Source organism: Urocitellus parryii, chromosome 9 (genome assembly GCF_045843805.1).
Source record: "Urocitellus parryii isolate mUroPar1 chromosome 9, mUroPar1.hap1, whole genome shotgun sequence".
NCBI lineage: Eukaryota > Metazoa > Chordata > Mammalia > Rodentia > Sciuridae > Urocitellus > Urocitellus parryii.
Window position 1 is genome coordinate 135,371,157 of NC_135539.1, and position 27,858 is coordinate 135,399,014.

The window sequence follows — 27,858 nt, forward strand, 5'->3', positions numbered from 1 at the left end:
TCTAAAAAGCACATATTATTTCTTCAAAGTGTAAAGAAAAGTTTAAAAATAATGAAGTGACTATAGCAAATTAAAAGTTTAATTTCAGAAACTTGAGTTCATCATTTATAAATACTAAAGCACAGTCCATTCAAATTTATATTAAATATAGGCACAGTTGGTTTTTTTTTTTTTTTTTTGGTACCAGGGAACAAATTCAGGGGCACTCGATCACTGAGCCACATCCCCAGCCCTATTTTGTATTTTATTAGAGACAAGGTCTCGCTGAGTTGCTTAGGGTCTCGCTAAATTGCCAAGGCTGGCTTTGAACTTGGAATCCTCTACCTCCACCTGCTGAATTGATGGGATTATAGGCATGTGCCACTGCACTGGGTTTAGGCACAATATTTTAACAAAATGACATCTTTCCCAAAAGATCATAGACAAATGAGTTAATTGTCTCACCTAGAAAACTTAATAATTTGAAATGAGAATAAAATCATTTTATCCTAATTTTTTTTAAAAAAGATTCCATATCTAAGTCTTTCCAGAAATGGTTTAGGTGCATTTAATACTACACAGCAACAGTAATGGACTGATCCATTTGGGGAAGGGCTCCCATCTACACAGAAGGGTTATACCTAAATGGCCTGGAAATTAATAAATTATAGAGCAAGAAAGACTTTTAAACAACTAAATATCAAAGAGGAAAAAAATCTATAAAATAATTCATTTAAAGGTCATGCTTTATCTCTTGTATAGAAAATTCATGAAAACAATTTAATAAGTAATTCTAATACCAAACAACTTTGAGATCTCCTATGGCACTTGACCTAAGATATGAATATAGGTTAACTAGAAATTCAGACAACAGGAATAAAGTTCCAAGTAAAAACATTTAAATTGTGCTCCAAACACATTTCTGATTTTTGTTTTTGGAGAGTGTGAGCATTATGATCAGATTCTCTACTTAAAAGATTAAAAGTCCTTTTAATTCAAAATTCTACATAATTGAAATAAAGAATACATACCAATAAAGATATTACCAATTAAAAGCATGGAAACAATACAAATTAATTAAACAGATTTAAATATTTGTCTAAAGTATGCCACTATGGACCTACAAATGGTCAGAGAACAGAACACCCTGTGTGAGGGGAGCTGAATCAACTATCAACTCTCTTAGGTCTCTAGCTTGCAAACTGCACATCTCATCAGCCTCTGTGATCAAGAGTCAATTCCTCATTCACTTATTTATATGTATGTACTGTGTGAGTGTGTGTGTATACCAAAAATTAAGAAATGGAATTTCTGATATGTGTAGAATTACATATTATTAAGTATATTACAATTATATAAGGAGCACACATATATTTAAAATATGTATACACACATATTATTTTATGTGGAGAACCCTAATATATTGTTCTCATAACTTCACTATTAGCTTGAAACTATTTCAAAATGAAAAGTACAGGGGAAGGGCTGGGGTTGTAGCTCAGTGGTAGATCGCTTGCCTCACATGTGTGAGGCACTGGGTTCAATCCTCAGCACCACATAAAAATAAATAAAGGCATTGTGTCCATTTATAAATTAGAAAAATATTTTTTAAAAAGTATAGGGGAGGGGATGGGGTTGTGGCTCAGTGGTAGAGCACTAGCGGGGTCTCACATGTGTGAGACCCTGGGTTTGATCCTCAGCACCACATAAAAATAAATAAGTGAAATAAAGGTATTGCATCCAACTACAACTAAAAAATAAATATTTTTTTTAATTAGAAAAAAAAAAGTACAGGGGATAGCTGGGGCCGGGGCTCAGCGGTAGCGCATTTGCCTGGCATGTGTGAGGCACTGGGTTCGTTTCTCAGCATCACATATGAATGAATGAATAAATAAATAAATAAATGTCTATCAACAACTTAATTAAAAAAAAAAGTACAGGGAAAAACTATAAATTCTCCTGAATTAACTTGAACAGTTTCACTGGAACTCTGAGAGCTACACATCCAATAAAAGTACAACACTTACTACCAACAGATGGCGCTAGTGGTCACTTATTTAGTGACAAAGAGCCAAATGAATTCATGAACAACTTTTTGGATCTGAGCTATATACATACAAATATTTTTGCCTCAGACTAATATAGAAAAAATGATACTAATAAATATTATTTAGATATCTCAATGTGGATGCATCTGAAGTCCCCTCATTTTGGTCTTCCCTTATTTTGACACTTGCCCTTTTTTTTAAACATCTTTAAAAATTCATTCTAGTTTGTTATACATGATAGCAGAATGCATTTCAATTCATAGTGCACATATAGAGCACAATTTTTCATATCTCTAGTTGTACACAAAGGAGAGTCACACCTTCCGTGTCTTCATACATGTAACTTAGGATAATGATGTCCATCTCATTCTATCATCTTTCCTACCTGCATATCCCCTACCTTCCCTTTGCCCTATTCAAAGTTCCTCCATTCCTCCCATGCTCTCCCCTTACCCCCATTATGAACCAGCCTCCTTATGTTAGATAAAACATTTGGCATTTGTTTTTTTGGGATTGGCTAACTTCACTTAGCATAATATTCTCCAATTCCATCCATTTACCTGCAAATGCCATGATTTTACTCTCTTTTAATGCTGAGTAATATTCCATTGTATATATACACTTCATTTTCTTTATCTGTTCATCTACTGAAGGGCATCTAGGTTGGTTCTACAGTTTAGCTATTGTGAATTGTGATGCTTGCTATAAACATTGATGTGGCTATGTCCTTTAGGTATAGATGGAGGAGAGGAATAACTGTGTCAAATGGTAGTTCCATTCCAAGTTTTCCAAGGAAATCTCCATACTGCTCTCCATATTGGCTGCACCAATTGGCAGTCCCACCAGCAATATATGAGTGTGCCTTTTCCCCCACATCCTCGCCAACATTCATTGTTGTTTGTATTCTTAATAGCTGCCATTCTGATTGGAGTGAGATGAAATCTTAGAGTAGTTTTGATTTGCATTTCTCTAATTGCTATAGATGTTGAACATTTTTTCATATATTTGTTAATTGGTTTTATATCATCTTCTGAGAACTGTCTGTTCAGTTCCTTGGCCCGTTTGTTGATTGGGTTATTTGGGATTTATTTGGTGTTTAGATTTTTGAGTTCTTTTATATATCCTAGAGATTAGTGCTCTATCTGATGCACACGTGGTAAAAATTTGCTCCCCAAATGTAGGCTTTCTATTCACTTCGTTGATTGTTCTTTTGCTGAGAAGAAACTTCTTAGTTTGAATCCATCCCATTTATTAATTCTTGATTTTAATTCTTGTGCTATAGGAGTCTAAATAAGGAAGTTGGGGCCTAATCTGTGATGGAGATTTGGGCCTACTTGTTCTTCTATTAGGTGCAACACTTGATCTTTCTTCTTCCCAGGGCATGCTCCCCAACTCATGCACCCCCAGTCCCTGCAGACAATCATGGCTACAAGAATTTACTGAAAAGTGATGAGAAAGTATCTGTCTTTGAAATGTGCCAGAATGAAAGAAGGGGAAGGAAGAAAAAGTAAAGGAAAGAAAAACAAAAATGAAAAAAGCAAGTTGTAAAACCATCACATTAATCCAATCTCCTGATTTTACATGAGAGACCATGATCCAATACTGAGGTCATGATCTGGCTGAGCTCACTTGCATAACCAGTTAATGGGATACATCTTAACTGCACATCTTCAGTTTGCTAACCCCTTGGTGCATTTTGCAAAACCAAACTAGCTTTCCCTACCAACCCTTACTTGAATGTTAGATACTGTGAAAATGAAGGAGTGGCCAGAAGTGAAATATCTAGTTTCTTCCGCTCTTCACTTTTAATAGTAGTTTGTTAAGTGAACAACACGACAAAGGAAATAACAGTAAGAGCAAAATCTGGGATTGGCAAAATATTCTCTCATATTCCAAGACTGCCAATAGTTCAAAAAGAGGGGAGAGGGCAAGATGCAAGAGATGGGAGGCATCAGGAACTGAGTCTGGAGGTAAAGTTTCAAGGGTGGTATCTGACACAGTAAAAACAAACAAACAAACAAACCCTGGACTTTATCCTTTACCCAATGAAAAGATAAGTCCTTACAAATGGACTTCTAAATTATATGGATCTTCAAAGTTTTATCCAGAAGGGTATGGGTGTATGTGCAGAGAAAGGGACCGAAACATAGACAAAGAGACTGTTTCACTGTTCCAACTGAACTCAGAAATTTCAACAAATGAAATCTGTGTGATGACTTCAAGTATAAAAGATCCTTGATAGTATTAGAAATTTGTCCCAAGACATTTGGAAAGGTACCCAAATTTGAGAATACTACCATGGTGTGTAAAATATTAAAGTATAATTAATTTTCTTTTTACTCTTACATACATTTAAGTATGAAGTAATTCATATTCATATTACCAAATATATAATAAAGACTCATCTGCATCATAAAATTAAATCATCACAAACCCTATATTTTACTCTTTAATTTATCCCAAATTTCTCCTTCTGGATCTAATGCAATTTTCTTTTCTTTGGGTATTAGAAGTGGCCAGCAGGAACATAGTGCTGGCAACAAAAATTACTATAAAAATATCAGAAATTCATAATGTGGGGCAGCTAGGGAAGAAGAGAGATACTGTGGGTTAGACAGTGGGAAGTGAAGGAAGGGGAGGGGATAGGAATGATAGTAGTAGAATGAACTGAACATTATTACCCTATGTGAATATATGATTACAAGACTGGTGTAACTACATCATATACAACCAGAAGAACTAGAAGTTATATTCCATCTATGTGTGATGTGTTGGGCTGGGGATATAGTTCAGTTGGTAGAGTGTTTGCCTAGCATGAACAAGGCCCTGAGTTCAATCCCCAGTACCACCAAAAAAAAAAAAGAAAGAAAAACTATGTATGATGTGTCAAAATGCATTCTACTATTATGTATGACTAGAACAAATTTTTTAAAAAGTAAAAAAAAATAGAAATTACCAAATCATAAGAGATTTGCCTACTAGGTAGTAGACTAGGATCAAATCTGTGCTTAGCACATTTATAAATGCCATACACTCTCAAAGTAACTTAGAAAATACTGAAAACCACAAGTGTTAAGTTGTGAAAGCCAGAGATCTATTCTATCAACAACCAGCTAGTCCAAAAAAAATCTTATGTTCTATCATTAAATATCCCAACAGGTAATATTTAAGATCCTACTTTAAAGTAACAGTGCTTGGGGCTGGGATTGTGGCTCAGCAGTAGAGCACTTGCCTAGCACACGTGAGGTCCTGGGTTTGATTCTCAGCACCACATAAAAATAAAATAAAGGTATTGTGTACAACTAAATAAACAAAATATTTTAAAAATAAATAAATAAAGTAACAATGCCTATTGCCAGGTGTGATAGTGCACACCTATAATCCTAATGACTTAAGATGCTGAGGAGGGAGGATCCCCAGTTTGAGGCAGCCTGGGCAATTTAGCAAGACCCTGTCTCAAAATAAAAAATAAAAAGGACTGGGGATGATGCTCAGTAGTAGAGCATCCCTGGGTTCAATCTCCAGTACCAAGGGGGGAAAAAAAAAAAAGAATAACAATGCCTATTAAAAATATAAAGTAGTCCCATATTCTCAGATTCAATTAACAACAGATTAAAACAGCTGGGGAAAAAACTGCAAATGCATCTGGGAGAGCTGAAGCAGGCAGCTTTCTGCTGCAGGAGCCTAGGAGTTCACAACAAGGATTAGCCAACTATGTCTACATGCACCCATTGTGAAATCTAGAGAACTCCTGGCAGGGCTCCACTGGGGCAGACACAAAGGGGACTGTACCTGGGGGAGCTCAGGATGGTGTACAGAGCATAGTGCGGCTCGCTCTCCCGTTGGGTTTGGTGGGTTGCAAGATTACTCTGAGAACTCAAAAACTGGATAGACTGATACATTTGTACTCAGGGTCTGATTCTAGGAAGATCATATTTACTAGGAAGATCATATTTACAGGCAGTGGAGAGCAGAAAGTTGGCTCTTTTGCCTCCAGAGTGGAGTTCTCTGGAGGTCTCACAGATCCAGATGCCCAGCAGAGATTGACAGAAAAAGCAGATACTCAGGAAGAAGTTCCAAAGATCAGTCAGAACTATACAATAGTCGCCAAACCTCACATGTAAAATGCATCAGCCCTGCCCTGGTAGAGCATCTACCTTGTTTGCACAGACAGAACTCCAATTGTCACTGCTTCCCATTCGGTCCTAACAATGTTTGGGGTGGGGATTGTGGCTCATACTTCCCATTCTGTCTTGTCCTTGACAAGAAGAGAAGATGAGAGCCATTACTACCAGCTTGGTTCCAGGTCACTTGATCTGGCAGTTTAGTGAACAATCAGAAGGAAGGTTTAACAACCTCCAACCCTCTCTCCCCCTAAGAGGTATACAACCTAAGGAGAAACAGAAAGGAGAACAGTAAGGCAGAGCAGTGAACATCCATCCTTGTCAACAGTGTTGACAGTTTTGACCATCTCAGCAGAGACAAACCCTTCATTTTTCATTGGAATGTCTTTCCTGCTTTTTCCATGGAGCACGACTATGAAATGTATACATGTATGTGCTAGCTGTGTTGACTGGCTCATGGAAATAGGTGTGTGTATGTGTGTTCTCATTTTTTTCTCATCATTTTTATCACTTTTCTCCTTTTTTCTTCTGTTTCAAAGAACATCCTCATAAAAGAGGAAGAGGAATCCACCTCAACAGACTTACGGGTAAGTCCAAGACCTGTGAAAACATGAGAAAACAGGCAAACTTTTGTGTACTCCCCCCCCCAAAAGTTACAATTCCCACCAAAGGAACACACAGACATGGAAGAGGATGAAATTCCTGATAAAGACTTAAAAATTGATTATTAACATAATTAATGAGCTAGCTGAATGCAGTGGTACATGCCTATAATCCCAGAGGCTTGTAAGGCTGGAGGCAGGAGGATAGTGAGTTCAAAGCTGGCCTCAGCAACTTAGGGAGACCCTAAGCAACTCAGTGAGACCCTGTCTCTAAATAAAATATAAAAAAGGGTTGGGGATGTAGCTCAATGGTTAAGCACCCCTGGGTTTGATTCCCAGTTTAAAAAAAAAAAAGAAAGAAAGAAAGAAAAAGAAAACAATGAATTAAAACAAAATCTAAAAAATGAATTAAATTCACCAAGATGGCGCCAAAAGCTAAGAAGGAAGCTCTTGCCCCTCCCCAAAGCTGAAGCCAAAGCAAAAGTTTTAAAGGCCAAGAAGGCAGTATTGAAGGGTGTTCACAGCCATAAAAAGAAGATGATCTGCACGTAACCTACCTTCTGGCAACCCAAATATCCTCGGAAAGCATCCCCAAGAGAAACAAGTTTGACCACTATGCCACCATCAAATTCCCCCTGACTACTAAGTCAGCAATGAAGAAGATTGAAGACCACCACACACTTGTGTTCACCGAGGATGCCAAGACCAACAAATACCAGATCAAAGAAGCTGTATTGATACTTTGGACATTGCCAACAAAATTGGGATCATCTAAACTGTCTAATTCTAAATATACCCTTTTTTCAACATAGAAAAAATGAATTAAGAGAACAATTACAGAAGGTGAAAGATGACTTCAATAAAGAGAGAATCCAAAAAGAAACCAATCAGAACTCCTGGAAATTAAAGACACAACAAATCAAAAATTTCACTTGAAAGTATCAACAATCTGGACTTGGTGGCACATGCCTGTAATCCTTGTAACTCAGGGATCTGTGACAGGAGGATTGCAAATTCAAGGCCAACCTCAGCAACTTATTGAGGCCCTAAGCAATTTAGCAAGACACTGTCTCAAAATAGAAAATAAAAGAAGACTTGTGAATGTGTGGATGTAGCTCAGTGATAAAGAACCACTGGGTCAGATGCCCTGTACAAAAAAAAAAAAAAAAAAAAAAAAAAGAAAGAAATTGTTGACAACAAATTAGATTACATAGAAAAAGACCTCAAGCCCAGTGCAATAGTGCACACCTGTGATCCCAGTGGCTTGGGAGACTAAAGCAGGAGGATTTCAAGTTCAAAGAGGCCTCAGCAAAAGCAAGGTGCTAAGCAACTCAGTGAGACCCTGTCTCTAAATAAAAAAAAAAAGCAAAGCAAAAAAGAGCTGGGGATGTGGCTCAGTGGTTGAGTGCCCACGTTCGATCCCCAGCACAACCCCCACCCCAAAAGAAAACAATCTCAGGCCTCAGAGACAGAAGACTCTGTTGACAGTAAAAGGAAAAAACAAAAACAAAACAAAAAGCCCACAATCAGAATATACAAGAATTCCAGAACAGCATTAGGAAACCAAACTTAAGAATCACTGGAAGGACCTGGGGTTGTAGCTCAGTGGTGGAGCACTTGCCTAGATTCTCAGCACCACATAAAAATAAATAAATAAGGGTATTGTGCTCACCTTTTTTTTTTTTTTTTTTTTTTAAATGAAGAATCACTGGGAGAGAGGAGGACATAGAAATACAGGCTAATGGCATTAAGGAACTTTTCAGTGAAATAATAGCAAAAATTTCTCCAAATCTTAGGAACAAGATGGACATTCACATATAGAAACCATATAGGACCTCAAACAGACAAAATCAAAAAACAACCTAAGACACAGCACACTCAAATGCCTAACGTTGAGAATAAGTACAGAATATCAAAAGCTGCATCAGATTATATTTAGAGGTAAACCAATAACGCTCACTTCAGACTTCTCAATGATGAATATAGACAGGAAGGCTTGGAGTAAGATATTCCAAGCTATGAAAGAAAATAATTGGCTAGTTAAGGTTTCTACATCCAGCAAAGTCATCATTCAAAATCAAATAAAATCAAATAGAAATAAAAATGCTCCAAGACATTATAAAGGTTATATATGACAAACCCAAAGCCAACATCATACTGAACAGAGAAAAACTGAAAGCATTTCCTCTAAATTCCCAAACAAGACAGGATGTCCACTCTCATTACTCCTATTCAATACAGTTCTTGAAACTCCAGGCAGAACAATCAAGCAAGAGAAAAAAATTAAAGGAATATAAATATGAAAAGAAGAATTTAAACTATCCCTGTTTGCTGATAACATGGTTGTATACCTAAAGTAATCAAAACAAATTAAAAAAAAAAAAACTGCACTGAAAACTTCCAGATCTGATAAATTCAGCAAAGTATGCAGGACACAAGATCAAATATAAAAATCAATAGCTTTTGAAAGGAAAATCAGTATAGTAGAGGAAGAACAATAGGGAGAGGGAGAAGAGAAAGGGGTAAATTGAAACTAAATTCCTTGCACAACTATGTATAACTATAATGCGTTAATAAAGAATTTTTAAAATAGTTTTTTTTTTTTGTACCAGGGATTGAACTCAGGGGCACTTGATCACTGAGCCAAAACCCAGCCCTATTTTGTATTTTATTTAGAGACAGAGTCTCATTGAGTTGCTTAGCGCCTTGCCAATGCAGAGGCTGGCTTTGAATTTGAGATTCTCCTACCTCAGCCTCCCCAGCCACTGGGATTACAGGTATGCGCCACTGTGCCTGGCTAAAATAGCTTTCTTAATATTCCAGTATTGAATCTGTCAAGAAAGAAAACTATTCCATTCATAATAACCTCAAAAAATTTAGAAATAAATCTAAGGAGACGAAAGACCTCTACAATGAAAATTATAAAACACTAATGAAAGAAATTAGAGGCGTATTAAGAATTGTATTGCAAAAAAAAAAAAAAAGAAAAAAGAAATTAAAGACTGCTTAGAAAATGGAAAGACCTACCACATTCGTGGATAAGCAGAATTAGTGTCAAACTGGTCATATTGCCAAAAGTAATCTTTGGACAATGCAATCCCCATCAAAATACCAATGACATTCTTCTTAAAACTAGAGAAAACAGCCCTAAAATTTATATGGAAGAATAAATGACCCAGAATGGCCGAAGCAATCCTGAGTAATAACAGCGAGATTGAATACCTCATCACGAATTATACTACAGAGCTATAGTGACAAAAATAGCATAGTACTGCAAAAAAACACATATGAAGACCAATGGAACAGACTAGAAGACACAGACAAATCCACATAAATACAGTCATCTGATCCTTGGCAAAAGTGTCATAAGTATATGTAGTAGAAGAGATGGCCTTTTTAAAAAATGGTGCTGGGAAAACTAGATATCCATATGTAGAAGAATAAAATTAGGTCCTAACTTAGGAATTAGATCAGAAACAATGAAACTTCTAGAAGAAAACACAGGGGCAACACTCCAATACACTGGTACAGGTATAACTTCCAAACAAGACTCCTAAAGCTCAAGAAATAAAATCAAGAATCAATAAGTGGGATGTCATTAAATTAAAAAGTTTCTTCACAGCAAAGGAAACAAAAGCATGAAGAGAGAGACCACAGATGGAAGAAAATCTTTGCCAACTATCATTCCAACAGGCAATTAATGACCAGATAATATAAAGAACTTAAAAAACTTAACACGGAAAAAAATTAGTAATCCATTGAATAAAGGGGTGAAAGATCTAAAGAGACATTTCTTTAAAAGAGAAATACAAATGGACAACAAATATATAAAAAAATGTTCAACATCCTTAGCAACTAGGGAGATGCAAATCAAAACTATACTGAGGGGACTGGGGTTGTAGCTCAGTGGAACAGTGCTTGCCTAGCACATGTGAGGCACTGGGTTCAATCCTCAGCACCACATAAAAAAGACTAGGAATGGAACCACCATTCTGATTGTTATTCCACTCCTTGGTATTTACCAAAAAGAACGACAATCAGCATACTATAGCAACAAATGTATACCAATGTTTATAAGAGCACAACTCACAATAGCCCAAGTTATGAAACCAGACTAGGTTGGATGGATAAAGAAAATATGGTATATATACACAAAGGAGTTCTACTCAACCATAAAGAATGAAATTATGTTATTTGCTGGTAAATGGATAAAACTGATGGACATCATGTTAAGTGAAATAAACCACATTCAGAGAATCAAGGTCCAATGTTTTCTCTCATATGCAGAAACTAGAGACAAAAAAAGAAATTTTTAAAAAGGGGGGTAGCATATCTCATGAAAATAAAAGGGAGAGAAGTAGAGACCAGAGGAAATGAAGGGGAGAGGGCAAGGGGAAGAACTGAAGAATGCAGCTGACCAAATTATGCTATATACATGTATGAATATATCACAATGCATTCGCATTTATATATAATTATAATGCATCAACGGAAAAATAAATAAATAGAAGCAAGATGAATAGAATAGAGAAGGTGACCAAGGGAAGGCCACAGAAGTACTGGGGATTGAAATTGAAAACTGTTTTATGCATTTATGAATATCTCAAAATGAACCCATAACTATAATGTACTATAATATATATGGCAACATAAAAAATGCATCTGTATTGAACATGTACAGACTTTTCCTTATCACTACTCCCTAAGCAAGACAGTATGATTATTTACATAGCATTTATATTAGATTAGGTATTAATCTAGAAATGATCTAAAGTATACAGGAAGCATCACTGTATGAGTATCTGCAGGTTTTGTAACCAAATCCCCAAAGACAACAAAGGATGAATTTACATAGGGTAGGTACATGGTGACTTATGGTTTACACACATACCTTACTTTCAAAAAGATTTCCAAAAAAACGTTCAAGTAAATTTATGTCATTTTATATTAAAACATTTTTACTGAAAACTGAGTACCAGATCTCTGGTGATGCGTTTACTCTTGCATAAGTTCCTGGCTACTCAATGACCAGGAAAAGGCAGTTTTCTACATAAATATAGAGGTGTTATGGGGACTGGAACATTGGCCTTCATTTGTTCTAGTAGCCCTCTAACATTATTATATCATATTCGACTTAGGAAATCGAGGCTCAGCTTACAAGGAGGGAGTTCTCTCTCAAGAAAGACAAAGAAATAGTCTTTTGATTATTTCTAACCTCTTCACTGTGCCCCAAATGGAAATTTCATTTGCTAGAATTCCTTCATATTTATTTACTCCTGCCAAAGAGAAAATGTCAAGATTTTCACAGAAAATCTTACATCTGAAATGAGTCTCAAGTAGAAATTGACAGAGGAAATTTATGGCTAACAGCAACTCAAGCAAGAAGAAAATTATTATCTGAAATGCCTCAGAATGAGAAATAAGAATGACAGAGGAATGTTGGTTAATTCTTGCAGAAAAAGCACAAGGGTATGTATGTGTACATGAAAGATAAACTGCAAAGGCAGACTCTAGCCAGATCATGAAGCAAGGACAACAGCATAGGACAAAACATGCACATTATTCTCAAGCAAGATTTCCTAACTAAAAAACCATAAATGAAACTCCGGGGTCATGAACTGTCCAACTCTCCAAAATTCAAAAACTGTGTACATGAGCACATACAGAGAAAAAACAAAAAACAACAAAAAAAAAAACCCTCATTTTCCTGGATCCATAACTATCAAATCAGTCTCTAAAGGGACTTAGGAATAAAAAGCAGTTAAAAACCACCATTCCGAGAGACTGGGAATTCCTGTATAATTATAGAAAAGGAGGGAAGTGTGTCATAAGATTTCTATTTTAAAAAGGGTACTTAAGCAACATTTATGAAGGTTGATGGATAAGAGAGAGAACTTTAAAAGCAGAGAAAGCAATAAGAAAGTTATTGCTCTACTTCAGTCAACTGATTGTAAGCTCAGTAAAAAACCTAATCTCCCATTGCCAAAGGTAAAACTGCCAGTTTGTTGACCATCTATATGAGCTGCAAAAAAAAAAAAAAAAAAAATGTCTGCTTTATCATTCCACTTCTCATTTAAAATTCCTGTCGTTCACTCATTCCATACAATTACTGGTAAAAGCAATTAATGCAGCAGAGTAGCTGCAATTCAAAAGCCATTTTCTTCTATTGCAACCAATCACCACTAGAGAAACTAACCAGGAAATAACAAATGTCCCAATAAGGAAATGCTGATGGCTTAGAACTGAAGTTCAAAAACTAAATCCATTTTAATAAATGCAGTTTTAGTGGAACACAGTCACACTCATCCTATCATCTATGAATACAAAACTGAATAGCTACAGCAGAAACTGTATGGCCTACAAAGCCTAGAGTATTTATTGAGCCTTTACAAAAAGTTTTCCAACCACTGCTCTGAAACAACAATAGACTCTACTTCAGAAACTACCACTTTGGTACAACAGATGGAAGTATATGCAAAGGAAGGCTGCACTCTACCCCTGTACAGGGACCAAATCTTGCCATGTAGTCCTCAGCTTTCTGAAGTAGTTGCAGATAAGTCTGCAGTAGCAGCAAGCTATTCCTAGGTCCTTATCAAATTAAATTTACAAAATTCCAAATATTACTACATTAGGAAAAATACCCCTACCTCACAACATTTTAGGGGCAATGTTTTCAACCCATCCAAACCATTGTCCTCCCCTATTTCTGGCCCCCATTCTTCCACTCAAATCTACCTTCTCTCTCCTTAAGATTCTCTTATAAAATGATTTTTTTTTTTGAGGGGGGAGACTGGGGATTGAACTAAGGGGCACTCGACCACTGAGCCACATCCCCAGCCCTATTTTGTATTTTATTTAGAGACAGGGTCTCACTGAGTTGCTTAGTGCCTTGCGTTTTTGTTGGGGCTGGCTTTGGACTCACGATCCTCTTGCCTCAGCCTCCCAAAACACTGGGATTACAATTGTTTTTAATCTATCAGTTTAAATAAATTTAAATGTAAAAAGTAAAAATAAATTGGAAAAAGAAGAAATTACTAAGATCCAAGTGACATAGGTGAAACTTCTGATGCTGATGAGAACCAGTGTCTTAGTCTATTTATGGAACACTGACAAAAAAAGTTGAATAAGTAGCCTTTTAAATTAATCAATCTTAAATATAAATTTTAGACTCCAAAAGCCACCAATTATTTCAAAAACTAAATCTTAGGTCACCAGTTAGAATTAAGCTCTGGTGATAGCCTCCATTAGACTAGGCTGGGAATTATGTATTTTGTGGTGGTTGATGTGTCAACATTTTTTTAAATGATAGGAAAACAACTACTTCAACACATCCAAACAGAACTCCAGGTGGCTATATGAAAACAATTATTTCATGAATCACAGTCTTGTAAACGAGTCATCCACACATTCCTAAAGACCTAAGACATAATTTTCTCCAAAAGTTTTTGTTTAGCAATCTGTTTTGCCAATAACATGTTCAACAAAGGAATGTATAGTAATAGGAAGTAAACAATAAGCAACTTCAGATATTCTCAACACTGATACTACTGACATTTGGTACTATTTCATTCTTTATTGAGGAACTCTGTTGTGCTTTGTAGACTAAAAGGCAATACCTCTGAACTTTACCCACCAGATGTTAGTGACAGATGTAAAAATCAAATGTCTCCAGGACAACTCACCCCAGTTGAGAGCCAATGCAACAAATGAATTATTTTTCTTGATGATTTCTAAGAACCAAGCTCAGCCAGGGGGTGGTACATACCTATAATCCCAGTGACTCAGGAGGCTGAGGCAGGAGGATTGCAAGTTTGAGGACAGTCTCAGCAACTTAGCAAGACTGTTTGAAAATAAGAAATTTTCAAAGACAAAAATGGCTGGGGGTTTAGGTCAGTAGTAAAACACTCATGGGTTCAATCCCCAGTACCACCACCACCACCACCAACAACAAACCCCTACAAAATTCATTCAACTTTTTCTTCTTTATGTATTTAAAGTAACAGCTTTTTATTTAATACAGATGGCATGTGGTAATAAGCTACATGTGTTCAAAGTATATAATATACACAGATGAGAAAAATATCTACAATGAAGATAGTGAACATACTCAGCTACTCCCAAAGTGCCTGGTTTCTTATACCCACCACATTTCTTTTGAGATTCATCCCCACTGTTCATATCTTCATACTGCTAAGTTGTATGGATCAATCAAAATTTGTTTATCCATTTATTCATTGGTGGCATTTAGAGCTTTTATAAATAAGGCTGATGTGAACATTAGTAAGCAAGTCTTGTCCCTTCTATAAATACCTCAAAGTGAAACAGCTGGAATGTTTGAGGAAACAACCAAACCATTGTACCATTTTACAATCCCAACAGTAAGTATAGAATGGTAGTTCTTTCACATACATCCAACTTGGTATGGCTGGTTCCTAGTGGTAGAGCAACAAGATTTAAATTTACATTTCTTCAGTGTATAACTAATGACAGTATAACTAAAATGAAGACAAAGCATCTTTTTCATTGTACTTTGTAGCATCTTCTCAATGTACTTTGTATATCTTCTTTGGTGAAACATCTATCAACCCTCTTGCACATTTTTTTTTTTAATTTAGGTTGTTGGAACTGAGAGTTCTTTATATAACCTAGATATAAGTACTTATATTAAATACTTGATTTGCCAAAGTTTTCTTCCATTCTGTGGCCTACTTTTTCATTCATTTTTTTATTTTGAAAAGCATACTGTTTAACTTGATAAACATTATTTTAGCAATGTGTTGTTTTATGGATCATACTTTTGATGTCATACCTAAAAAGGCTTTTCCTACCCAAAGGAAATGAAGATATTCCTGGTTCCTGTTTTTGTCTATAAGTTTATAATTTTAGGTTTAGCATTTAGGTATATAATTCTCTTTTGTCGTCGTTGTTCTTTTGTGGAACTGGGTATTGAACCCAGAGCTTTGGACTTGCTAGGCAAGTGCTCTACCACTGAGATATACCCCTACCTACATGTCTTTTTAATGCTTGCATATAGTATAAAACATAAATTGACTTTCATTTGCTTGCATATGTATATGCAATTGTGCTAACGTAATTTAGTAGACTATCTTTTCTTAATTATCTTTGCACCTTGTCAAAATTCAGTGGTCCACTGACTTATTTCTGAACTTTGTTCTATTCCATCAGTCCATTTTCCATGTTTATACCAATACAACCCTGTTTTAATTACTTTCACTCCATAATAAACTGTGGTATCAACTAGTAACAGCCCCCCACACTGTTCTTTTTCAAAGTTATTTTGGGTATTCTAGGTCCTTTGCACATCCATATGAATTTTGGAAACAGCTTGTGTCTACAAAAAAGTCTGCTAGAATTTTGACTGAAATTATATAAATCAAAAGATCAATTTGGGAATAATGGTCACCTTAGCAACAATGAGTCTTCTAAGCCACATTTATCAGTCTTTGTTGATTTCTTCCTGCAATGTTATACAAACTGTAGTATTTCCTATCTGTTGCTATTATCAATGGCATTCGTTTTCATTAAATTTCAGCTTAACTAAAAATGTTACTGCTAAAGAAATGCAACTAATACTTACATGCTATGTAAACTGTTAACTTTACTAAACTTACTAGTTCTAGAAAATTTGTACGTTCCATCAGATTTTCTATATTTTCTATGCAAAATGTCAACTGCAAAATGACACTTTTTACTTCCTTACAATCCAGTATGTTTTGTGCTTGACTGCACTGGCTAGAACTGCCAGTGAATTGTGGAATATAAGTGGTTACAGTAGATACCTTTGTCTTGTTTCTGGTCTTGGGAAGGACATATTCAGTCCTTCACCATTAAATATGATCCTATCTATAGTTTTTTGACTTTTAGAGATACCCATTATTGGGCTGAAGAAGGTCCTTTCTAATCCCACTTTGTTCTGAGTTACTATCTAGCATGAAGTATTGTCAAATGTTGTTTGTCCCATTTACTGAGATGATGGTGGTTTTGGGGGGTTACTTTTTTTTAAAAAGTTGGCTAACAGAGTGAGTCACAAGGACTGGGTTTTTAATTTTTTTTAGTTGTAGATTGATAAATACTTTTATTTATTTTTATGTGGTGCTGAGGATCAAACCTAGTGCCTCACGAGTGCAAGTGCCTCAAGAGTGTGAGGCAAACACTCTATTGCTGGGCCACAACCTCAGCCTCCAATGACATGTTTAGAAATATTGCATCTATGTTCATATGGATTGTTTCTGGTAGACTTTTCTTATAACATTTCTGTCTAATTTGAGTATGAGGATAACCCTACCCTAACAAAATGTTAGGAAAATTCTTCGTCTCCTCTGCAATTTCTGCAAGTGTCTGATAGAATTGGTATTTTTTTTCTTGCTTAAATATTTAGAATTTACTTGTGATGTCACCTGAGGCTAAAGTGTTTCCTGTCTTTTGGGAATATTTTAATCACAAATTCAATTTATTTGACACTGGGTTTTTCCGGCTACCTACTCTTCTTGAAAATAGCTTAATAGTATGTATGTTTCAAAGAATGAGTCCCATTTCATCTCTATTAAAAATTTATATGCATAAAGTTGTTCATACGGTTCCTTGTTATCCTTTTGCTATCTGTAAGCTCTGGTTATGTCACCCATTATTCTTGATACCAATTATCCAGTAAGACCTTTATCAAAATTATTAATCCCTCCTAAAAAAAGGTTTTCGTTTCACTGATTTTGTCTAATTAATAGGAAACAGGAAAACAGTAATTTCGCTTGATATTTACTGTTTCCTTTCTCATAATTATTTAATCTGCTTTTCCACTTTTTTTTGCTTTTTTATGTTTTAATTAGCTATACACAACAGTAGAAAGCATTTATGCACTTTTATATATCATACATAGATGGGATACAATTTCTCATTTTTGTTAGTGTACATGTTGTAGAATCATATTGGTCATGCAGTTACATATATACATAAATTAATAATGTCTGTTTTGTTCTACTATTTTTCCTTTAAAAAAAACTCCAATTTTTAAAAAATTGAAATTAAACACTTACAGAACATTTATTTCAGAACAAGTCAATATATATTTATTGAAGCTAATCACCAAACAAGATAAGGGTACACAGAAACACTCATACACCATGAGCAAGTATGTAAATGTATTTAACTTCCAACCATTCAATTTTCTTTTCAGGAACTCATTAAAGGGATTACAAGAAACACATAAGACTGCCTACAAACACAGATATTAGCTCTATCACTATAATATGTAAAAGAAAAAACCAAAGTTAGATGCTTAAATTATGATATGCACATGATAGGACACAATGCAACCATTAAAAATGATAGACCCTGTCCTGGAATGCAATGTAAGAATCCTTAAAAGTAAAAAAGACTTTATGTGTAAGCTCCAGAACTGCTTGTCTACAGTAAAATGGATGAAACTGGAAGACATTATGTTCTGAAATAAGTCAGAAAAAAGAGGACTGCACGGTTCTCTCATGTTGAAGTTCTTTTGTTTTTTTATTTTTTTAGTTGTAGTTGGACATAATACCTTTATTTTTATGTGGTGCTGAGGATCGAACACAGGGCCTCACAAGTGCTAGGCAAGCGCTCTACCGCTGAGCCACAATCCCAAGCCCTCTTGATGAAGTTTTTAAAAAAAGTTTCATTTTGATTTGATGTTTCACTGCTTATTGCAATATACATACATATCGTAATGTGCATCTAGCTGAGGTATACTGTTTGATGACTTTTTGACTGGATTTTTTGGCTCAACATTTTGTCTGTGATATTCACAGGTGTGCAATAGATAGCTGCAGCTTTGTTTTTCACTACTATATAGTATTCCACTGTAAGATGATACAACAAATTAGTTATCTTTTTTTGTTGTTGTTGTTGATGGACATTTGCATTGTTTCTAGTTGGTAGTGATAATGAAGTTGTTATGGGCAGTTTTACACATACCTGGTTTGGGGGATTTCCAAACTTATTTTTATTGCCTAAATTTTAGATGTTTTTATTAATAAAAATAATCAATCAACCAGAAAAACTATTTTTAAAAAACCCTTTTGCTATCCCATCATATAGACAACTACTAACATTTGCATTGTAACACTTATATTTTACATATGAAGATATTTGTTGGAGAGTTGACCTGTGACTTCCAAATCTATCAACCATGGACTAAAAAACTGCACACAGGGAGAATTCTAGAAAGTTCCAAAGAGTAAAATTTGAATGTGCACACAGCATGAGGCTTAATCCACACAATGTCCTGGCATACCGTAGCCTTCTGTCAATTCAGATTCTCAGCCTCTCTAGCACTACTTCTTTCCAATCTTGTTTTTATACTATGCAATTAGGTTTATAATGGTTGTGTACAGAACCTGTACAAGTTTTTTTATTATTCCCTAAACAGTACAGTATAAATAGTCATATAGTGTTCACATTGTATTAGGTATTTATAAGTAATCTAAAGATTATTTAAAATACAGAGGAGGATACATAGGTTACAATGCAAATACTCTACCATTTCTTATATGGGATGAAGAACCTGTGAATTGACAAGAGGCAATATAATTTGTGCAGATAAGAAATCTGTTATAAAATCCTCAAATTCGGTATCCATGGGGAGGGGAGGCAGGTGGGGGTTCCTAAAATCAAGACAACTAACTGTACATGCTGTTTTTGTTACTTTTTCTCTCCTTCTTCCCACTTTAGTTCAACAAGATACCAAACATTTCACTTGGTATGTAACATTTTTCTCCCCTTACAAGATCACCTGCACACATGCACGGGGGTTTTGTTGTTTTTTTGCTTAAAAAAATGGAATTCCATATATTCCTCAGCATCTTGCTTTTCTCAACTAGATATGATGACAATGTTGCCACACTACTTATTATTTATTCCCATATTCTTTTTTAAAACTTTGATATCTAATTCACATATATTATACAATTTGCCCATTTAAAGTATACATCTCAATGGTTTATAATATATTCACAGACATGTAGAACTATCATCAGTTTATTTTAGAACATTTTCATCATCTCAAAAAGAAATCCCCTACCCTTTAGCTATTAACTTCCCTGACACACCCTGGCTTCAGTCAAATTACTACTAACCCCCTTCCTAGCTCTATAGATCTCCCTATTCTGTCATTTTGTATAAACAGAATCAGTTAATATATGGTCTTTTGTGATTAGCTTCTTATATCTACCATAAGGTTTTCTTCCTTTCTTTCTCTTTTTTTGGTACTGGGGATTGAATCCAAGGGCCCTTAACCACTGACCATATCCCCAGCCCTTTTTATATTTTATTTAGAGACAGGGTCTCACTGAGCTGTTTAGGGCCTCACTAAGTTGCTGAGGCTGGCTTTGAACTCAGTCCTCCTGCCTCAGTTTCCCCAGCAGCTGAGATTACAGGCATGTGCCACCATGCCTAGTTAGCATAATGTCTTTAAGGCTCATCCATGTCACAGCATGTATCAATATGTTATTTTTTTATGGCTGAATATTTCATTGTATGGGCATACCACATTTTGTTTGTCCATCCATTGACAGACACTTGGTTTGTTTCCACCTTTTGCCTACAAGGAATAATGCTATTATAAACATTCAAGTGTAAGTTTTTGTGGAGAATGTTTTCACGTTTCATGTCTTGCGTATATACCTAGGAGAGGAATCATAAGCAATTCTACATTTAGTCATTTGAAGAAGCATCAGACCATATTCCAAAGGAGGTGCACCATTTTAAATTCTCATGAGTATATGAGGGTTCCAATTTCTCAACATCCTTGTCTTGTTATTACCTTACTTTTTCACTTGAGTCATCCTAGTACTATAAAATGGTATCCTCATAATATCAAGCCCAAGTATGTTGTATTTATCTCATAATGTCAAGCACATGTATGTTGGCTATTTGTAGAGTTCTCTGGAGAAATGTCTATTCAGATCCTCTGCCTGCTTTTAAATTGGATCGTCTTTTTATTACAGAGTTTCAAGAGTTTTCATATATCTTGAAAACAAGGTTCTTATTACAGACTTACAAATATTTCCCCCCATTCTTTGACCTATCTTATCACTTTTTTTTTTCTTCTCAGTACTGGGGATTTAACCCGGGGCCACTAATATTAGCTACACCCTCAACACTTTTTATACTGAGATGGGATCTCACTGTCCATCAGCTAGGCTCCAACTAGCAGTCCTCCTGCGTCAGCCTTCTAAGTCACTAGAATCACAGGCATGCATCACTGCATCCAGCTGTTGTTCTGCTTTCTTGATGGCATCCTCTGAAGCTCAAAAGGTTTTAGTTTCAATGATGTTCAATTTATCTATTTTTTTTGTTGTTATTCTTGCTGTAGGTGTCACTTGTTGTCAAGGTCATGAAGATAGACCAATTTTCTTTTAACATACATGTATTTTGATGCATGTACATACTGGTTTCTACTGGTCCTATTCCAGAAGTGAAACTACTGTATTATAGCGCATATACAGAGCATCAGCTGATGCTCCCGAAGAATCTTCTAGCCATTGTACCAATTTTCAAACCCACCAGCAATACGTGGGATGTTCCAATACTTTGTATTTCAGACATGTATGTAACAGTGTCACACTCAAACTCTGTCATATATTATTCTCTTCTCAAACCTCTATGACACACTCCCATTCTTCCTTACTCTGAGCTGATGATTCTGGTTATACACTGTGATAAATACAAACACTCGGATGAGAACTTCCTCAAGCTACCACATCATGTCTCTCCCACTTGTAAAGTAACTCTCCTTACTCCTAGAAAAGCAAAAGATAACAATCTTTGCATCGGTGCACAGATCAAGAGTCTACAATCACACCCCATGCTGCCTGTGGATGCTTTTATTCTACAATGGCAACTGAATGTTAAGAAACCAAGATTGTATTGCCCACAATGCCTAAAATACTTACCACTAACCTTTTAGAGAAAGTTGTTTGCCGAAGGCCTACTAAGTTTCACGCAAAGAAATGAAGATTCCAACAAGACACGTAAAATATCAGGCATATCAGATAGATATACCCCTGACAGTGAAAAGAGCTTGAAGCTAGGTCACACATAAAGAATGAAGACTTTGGCATTAAGACTTTTCAACAACCACTTGAAGCTAGAAAACTATAGAGCAATTCCTCATATTTTAAGAAAAAAAATTATTTTCACCTTGGAATTTTTTATCCAGTCCAAACAAATTATCAATGAAGCATCAGGATAGGAGAAAAATATTTGCAGCAATACAAACACTTCAAAAAGTTCACCTTACCATACATTCTTTTCTTTAAAGTTACCAAAAGATACTCACCAAAACAAAGAAGTAAACTAAAAAAGAGGACAACACGGATACAGAAAGCCTGGGTTCCAACAAAAGAAAAAGTCAAAAAAGAATTCTCAGAAACATGATGAAGTCACAAGCTAAATTATACAGCCTACATTGAGCCCAAGAGAGATCAGAGCAAGAATATAGAGCTCAAGAAGTATTTTCCCAATTTAAAAAAAAAAAAAGAATGATCAATTATCTAATGTGTTTGAAGATACTTGGGAGAGTGTATAATGGTATAACATTAGAGACAAACAGGAAACTAAGAGGAAAAAAGGAATTTTAACACCAAGAAATACAATCACTGTACACTGCAAAGTTGAACTGTAAATGTAATTACAAAGTCTTAATAATATAAACAATGAACTTTCATTTAACCAAAAGCATTATTAGGAACATAAAGGGAAAGAAGTTCAATATGGCATAAGAATCCTAAAGCACAGATTCATCTTCCACAGTATGAATCCAATAGAGAACACAAAAAATTAAAAAACAAAACAGTAGAACCATGTATTCAAGATTGAAAATAAACCAAAAAAATCTAAGAAAAGAAAATAAATATCAGAAGAAACAGCTAAATGTATTGAACATGTTTGCTCTGAGAGCAGGACCTGGGAGGAAAAGCTAGAAGTGAAGCAGAGGACCAGGGTTTTCAATATGTCTTGTAAGTAAGACTTTCTTTGTAACTATACAGCTGTATTTATTACTTAAAGTATTAATTTAAAAAAAAAGTTTTCCTATCGCTTATAACCAATAAATTCGGTCATTCCCCAAGTATCTGAGCACTAGCTAAGTGTGTCAGGCAGGTACTTTTGTAGGTGCTGGGAAAACAGCAGTGAACAAAACTAAGTCCTCATCTTCAGAAAGCTTACATTCAGACAGGGAGGGCAAATAACAGTACATCAGACAAACCAATACCATAGAGGAACAAAAAGCAAGGTATGGGCACAGTGTGATGTGGATGCCATTTAGTAAGGTGTTCAGGAAGGGTCTTTCAAGAACAAAAGGAGAGCAAACTATGAAACAGAGAAGAAAAATCTGTTCTGAGAAACAAAAGGTATCTACTAAATTCAAGTTAAAGGCTTCATTTCAAGCCTCTCTCAGTTCAAAGCAACGTGTCACTCAATAGTCAGTACCAGAAGTTTTCTGCAGTGGCATATGTAAGTTGTCAAATTTCCTCAAACTCACTCGTAAGAACACTGCTGTATTACAAAATACAGACATGTATATCTATCTATTTATCAGTCCATATTCTTCTGATAAATCTAATTAGCCATACATTTTAGATACCAGTGTTATATCCCTATTATATAAGTTTTCCTAAATCAAAAGCTGAAGGCATTAACCAAGAAATATTTCATTATAAATTTAGTGCACTCCTGCATTCCCAGCCACACAGAAGGTGGAAGTAGGAGGTTCTAGAGTACTAAGCCAATCTCAGCAACTGAGGGAGACCCTGTCTCAAAAAAGGGCAGTAAAACTCCCCTGGGTTCAAATTCCCAGTATGGTGGTGGTGGTGGTGGTGGTGGGGTATTCCATTATAAAGCATTTAAAAAGGGGAAAGACTAATTCCAAGACACTAAAATTTATCAGAGCCAGTCTTCATTCACTCCCTTGAGAAACCAATGGGAATGCAAAGCACATTAGAGAAATCATTTATAGGGTAATGCAATACATCAGTTTTTCTTTCCAAAGACTTCATTCAAGCCATCTAATTATACTCTCATGGAAAACCAAATAACTTTAAAGAAGTAACCACTTTACTTCAAATACACAAAAACCTCATATTCAAAAAAATCAGGTTCATTCTAATGCATCTTATTCTCAAAAACTTGTACTATTAAAGATAAACCCAAACAACCTGTCTTCATTTTATATCTCTTTGATAGAAAACATGCTTCTTGTTGTTATTGTTGTTTTTCCAACACTGTGACTGAACCCAGGGGTGCTGTATCACTGAGCTACAACCCCAGTTCTTTTAATTTTTGAGACAGGGTCTCACTAAGTTGCCCAGGCTGACCTCACACTTGTGATCTTCCTGCCTCAGCCTCCTGAGTCACTGGGATTACAGATAAGTGCCACTATGCCCAGTTAAAATAAACAGGTTTAAATTAAACCTACAAAAGAAAATAAGCTTATTAAATTCTAATTAGCAGTTGGATTTAAGGTTTAAAAGTATGTTAGAAATTTCTGGAAATGCAAACCAATAGCGTAGTAGATGCTGAGTTGTAGCATCAGGTGTTCATGTTCTCCCCATCAAACTCTACACACTCCTGAGGGGGACTATTACATTCTAGTAGAAGCTATAATTCCAGTTTGGGTTCACTGCTTGCTTGCTGGTGGTTTGCTTACATCTCCAAACTTTAGTGTCCTGACCTAAATTAACAAGATAATAATACCTACCAAGTATCAATGTTAACACTGCAAATAAGGAGTAATAAAATATTTAGGTATAAATAATATATGAAAAGAGTTTTCAAAGTTGTAAAGAACTATACCAATATCTGTCATATTTTCACCACGATGAAAACCAAACACTCCAAGTAAAAATTTTCTTCATTTTGCCAGTGAGGGTTATGTGATTCTGTGGAAGAACAGGGCACTGGTTCACTAAAAACAAAAGGTGATTTTTTTTTAAAAACACACTGTGAAAAAAAATTAGACACCCTTGTAGACCAGTAAATGCCAAGAGTATTTTCAACAAACATTTAACTATATAAACCAAAAGAATAGGATTGTTTAGCCACACATAAACCATGCATCTGACTTGAGGTAGAATGTTTATCCTTGATATATTTATACACCTAATGTGTATAAACATAAGCAGTTTTTAAAACAGTTGTATTAATGCTTTTGTTCACAAAGTAATAACTCCCTCTAAGAAGAAAAACATGAACAATATTCAGGTAGTTTTTACTTCTGAAGCTTTTAACCTAACAGATTTGCCCACTTACCATTTAGGCTTCTTCAGGGCACAGACCTGTCTTTTACCCTGATGTATCCCCAACATCTGGAGGAATAACTGGGACCAAGTAGGTACCACATGAGCTAGACCCCTAGAGGCCAAAACTAAGTGTTTCAAATTGCAACAATTAATTTCATCTACATATCATTCACTACACCCTATGGTCTCAACTGTAATGACATAAAAAACTGAAAAAGATGTACTAGGTATTTAAATACACACAAATATTACTCATAAGTGCATCTAATTTACAAACCCAGTTTTTTCATATTCTGTCTCAGAGAATTTTTGAATATTCTTTATATTACAAATAAATGTCAGAAAGGCATGAGACAATCTAGATATATAAGCATTACCTTTAAATTTCTGTTGTAATCTGGAATAATTAGGCAAAGTTAGTAATATTTCCAGAGTTCCACCCAGAGAATGTGAAGTCATATTCCTTAATTCAATGAAAGGTGGAATATAATGGGAAAAAGACAGATCTTACCATTTTGAATTAAACTTAAAAGAATTACATTTAAGTTATTTATTCAAAATGGCATCGAAGGAAAGACCTTACATCTGATCTATAGATCTGGCTAGGGCATTTTCCAAATATGGGACGCCACACGATCAACTTCACGTCTACAAAGCTTAGAGGTTATTTTTATTAAAATAATAGTTTGAATATAAGTTCCTTCATAATTCTCATGACTAAGATATTCAGCAGTAATACTAATACACTTATTATATTTGATTCTACCGCTGGTATAAGCATATTATCTGGGTGGAACACGATTATGGCTTGAGGATATGTTCAGTGTCACGCTGCAATACCCTGCAAGCACCGATTGAAAAGTTTCCCAAAATCCTCAGGGTCATCTTCAAAGAGACTGGACCACGAGTCGATCTGATGGTAAATATTAACAAAGCACCAAAGTCAACTAATAAACACTGGCACGAAAACAAAGCTCTCTATAGCAACTACAGCGTTGGGGCGGGGGCCGACCCAGGACTCAGAAGATAAAGCTCCATGAATCGCTGCCTGCGTGTTTCCACTTTAGGCCGTAAACACTGGGCGCAAACACCCTGCGGAGCGCTTCCTGAACAGAAATTGGGTGTTTCGATCGCCCCTCCTCCACAGCTAACAGCAGCGCCCTTTCCTCCTCCTCCCTCACCCCTCCCAGCTCAAACAAATTAACATTTGCACCCAGGTACCTCCTATCAGCTCGCAGCTCCCTCCCAAACACGCCCACGGACACTGAAACTGGCTGCGTCCACACGACCCGGCGCCACAGGGAAGGGGCTTCGAGGGGGCGGGCGGGGCCCCGCTCGCACAGGTCGCCGCCGGGTTCCCGATATTAGCTCCTCGCGGGCGGGCGGGCGGGCGGCTCGGGTTTCCCCCGCTCCCCTCCCGAGCACGGTGTTTATGAGCTCCCTAATCCGACACGGCGTGGCATTCCGGATATTTGCAGAAAGATATCGCGGCTTTGCAAGTGTTTGATCAGACACGTCCGGAATCTCCCTCCTTCTCCCCGCACCCGGCCCCCGCCGCGCCGCCAGCCGACCCGGGGCTGCACCCGCCGCCCGCACTACGCGGAGCCTGGTCGGCCCGGGCCGCCCCGCAACAGGTCACCCGGCCGCGGGCTCGCGAGCGGCCGCTCGGCGGCCAGGCGCAGGGTGCAGTGCCGAGGCAGGGGAGGGGGTGTGGCCGGGCGGCGGGCCCCGCGGGCCGTCCGAGCTCACCTGAGGGCAGCTGAGGCGCCGCCGGCACGGCGCGTTGGCGGCCCGGGCCTCCGCCGCCTGGCGGAGAGCACGGCGGGCTCCGGGGGTCCCCGCGCCAGCGCCCCACGCCGCCTCCGCCAGCCCGAGCGGCCGCGGGAGGCGCGCCCGGAGTCCTCCTCCTGCGGCCGACTCCGCAGCCGCCTCCCGCGCCGGGGACGAGCCGCACGCCGCAGCGCCGGAGCCGCCGCCATTCCCCGCGCCGCTCGGGGGGCGCAGTGCACCCACCTTCCGTCCTCCGCACCACCGCGGGCCGCAGCGCCGACCTGTGCAGCCGCGGCCGTCGCCTCGGAGGATGGAGAGGCGACTCCGGCGTCACGCCTCGCCACTGCCGCAGCCGCCGAGGAGAGCGCCAGCCGACTTCGGCGGTCGGCGTCTCTCATTCAGCGCCCGCCGCTGCTGCTCGGGGGAGGGGAGTGCGCGGGATCCACCCCGTTCGCGCCGGGGAGGGGGAGGAGAGCGGCCCTGGCGGAGGCGCGCGCTGGGCGGGCGGGGCGGAGACACGGGCGCGCGCGCACCAAACGAGCGCGCTCGCGCGGGCCCGGAGCGCCACCACCGGCGGGGTCTTCGCGCGCCGCCCGCCCGCGGCTCTTGGGCCCGGCGGAACCCAACTGCCGCAGGGCACCGGTGTCCCCGGCGCGCGCCACCCTCCGCAGCACCCCCGCCGCGCGCCTGTGCGGGGAGGGGCTCGCCTCGGCGAACGCGGCAGCTCAGGGCTGAGAGGACGCACAGGTGGGCCCCGCCACCGCGCCCGCACCCGCCCGCGCGGCCCTCGGCGGAGTCGGCGCTGGAGCTGGGCCTGGGCGCCGGCACCTCTCCTGCAAGACCCGAGAACAAAGTCTTGAGGCCAACGCTCGGCCCAGATCAAAGCTCCAGCACACGCCCGCGGTGCCTTTAGAAGTGGCGGCGGACAAGAAGGGGGCTCCTGAGGGAAGAGTCGCCCCACTACTGTGGGGCCGTGAATTAGGGTGTGGGTACTCCGACGCGTTGGCCTTCGGGAAGGCTCGGAGTGGGCCTCTGCAGGTGTGGTGCA

General features: G+C 37.9%; 1 protein-coding gene across 1 annotated transcript in view; it reads right to left on the bottom strand.

Moving 5' to 3' along the window:
- Positions 1-27,140, bottom strand: part of Ralgps2 (Ral GEF with PH domain and SH3 binding motif 2) — a 149,503-nt gene extending 122,363 nt beyond the window's left edge. Inside the window, exon 1 of the mRNA XM_026388514.2 lies at positions 27,054-27,140. The gene's annotated coding sequence lies outside the window, so the exon portion shown is untranslated. The remainder of the gene's footprint in view (positions 1-27,053) is intronic.
- Between the last annotated feature and the right edge of the window lie 718 nt (positions 27,141-27,858).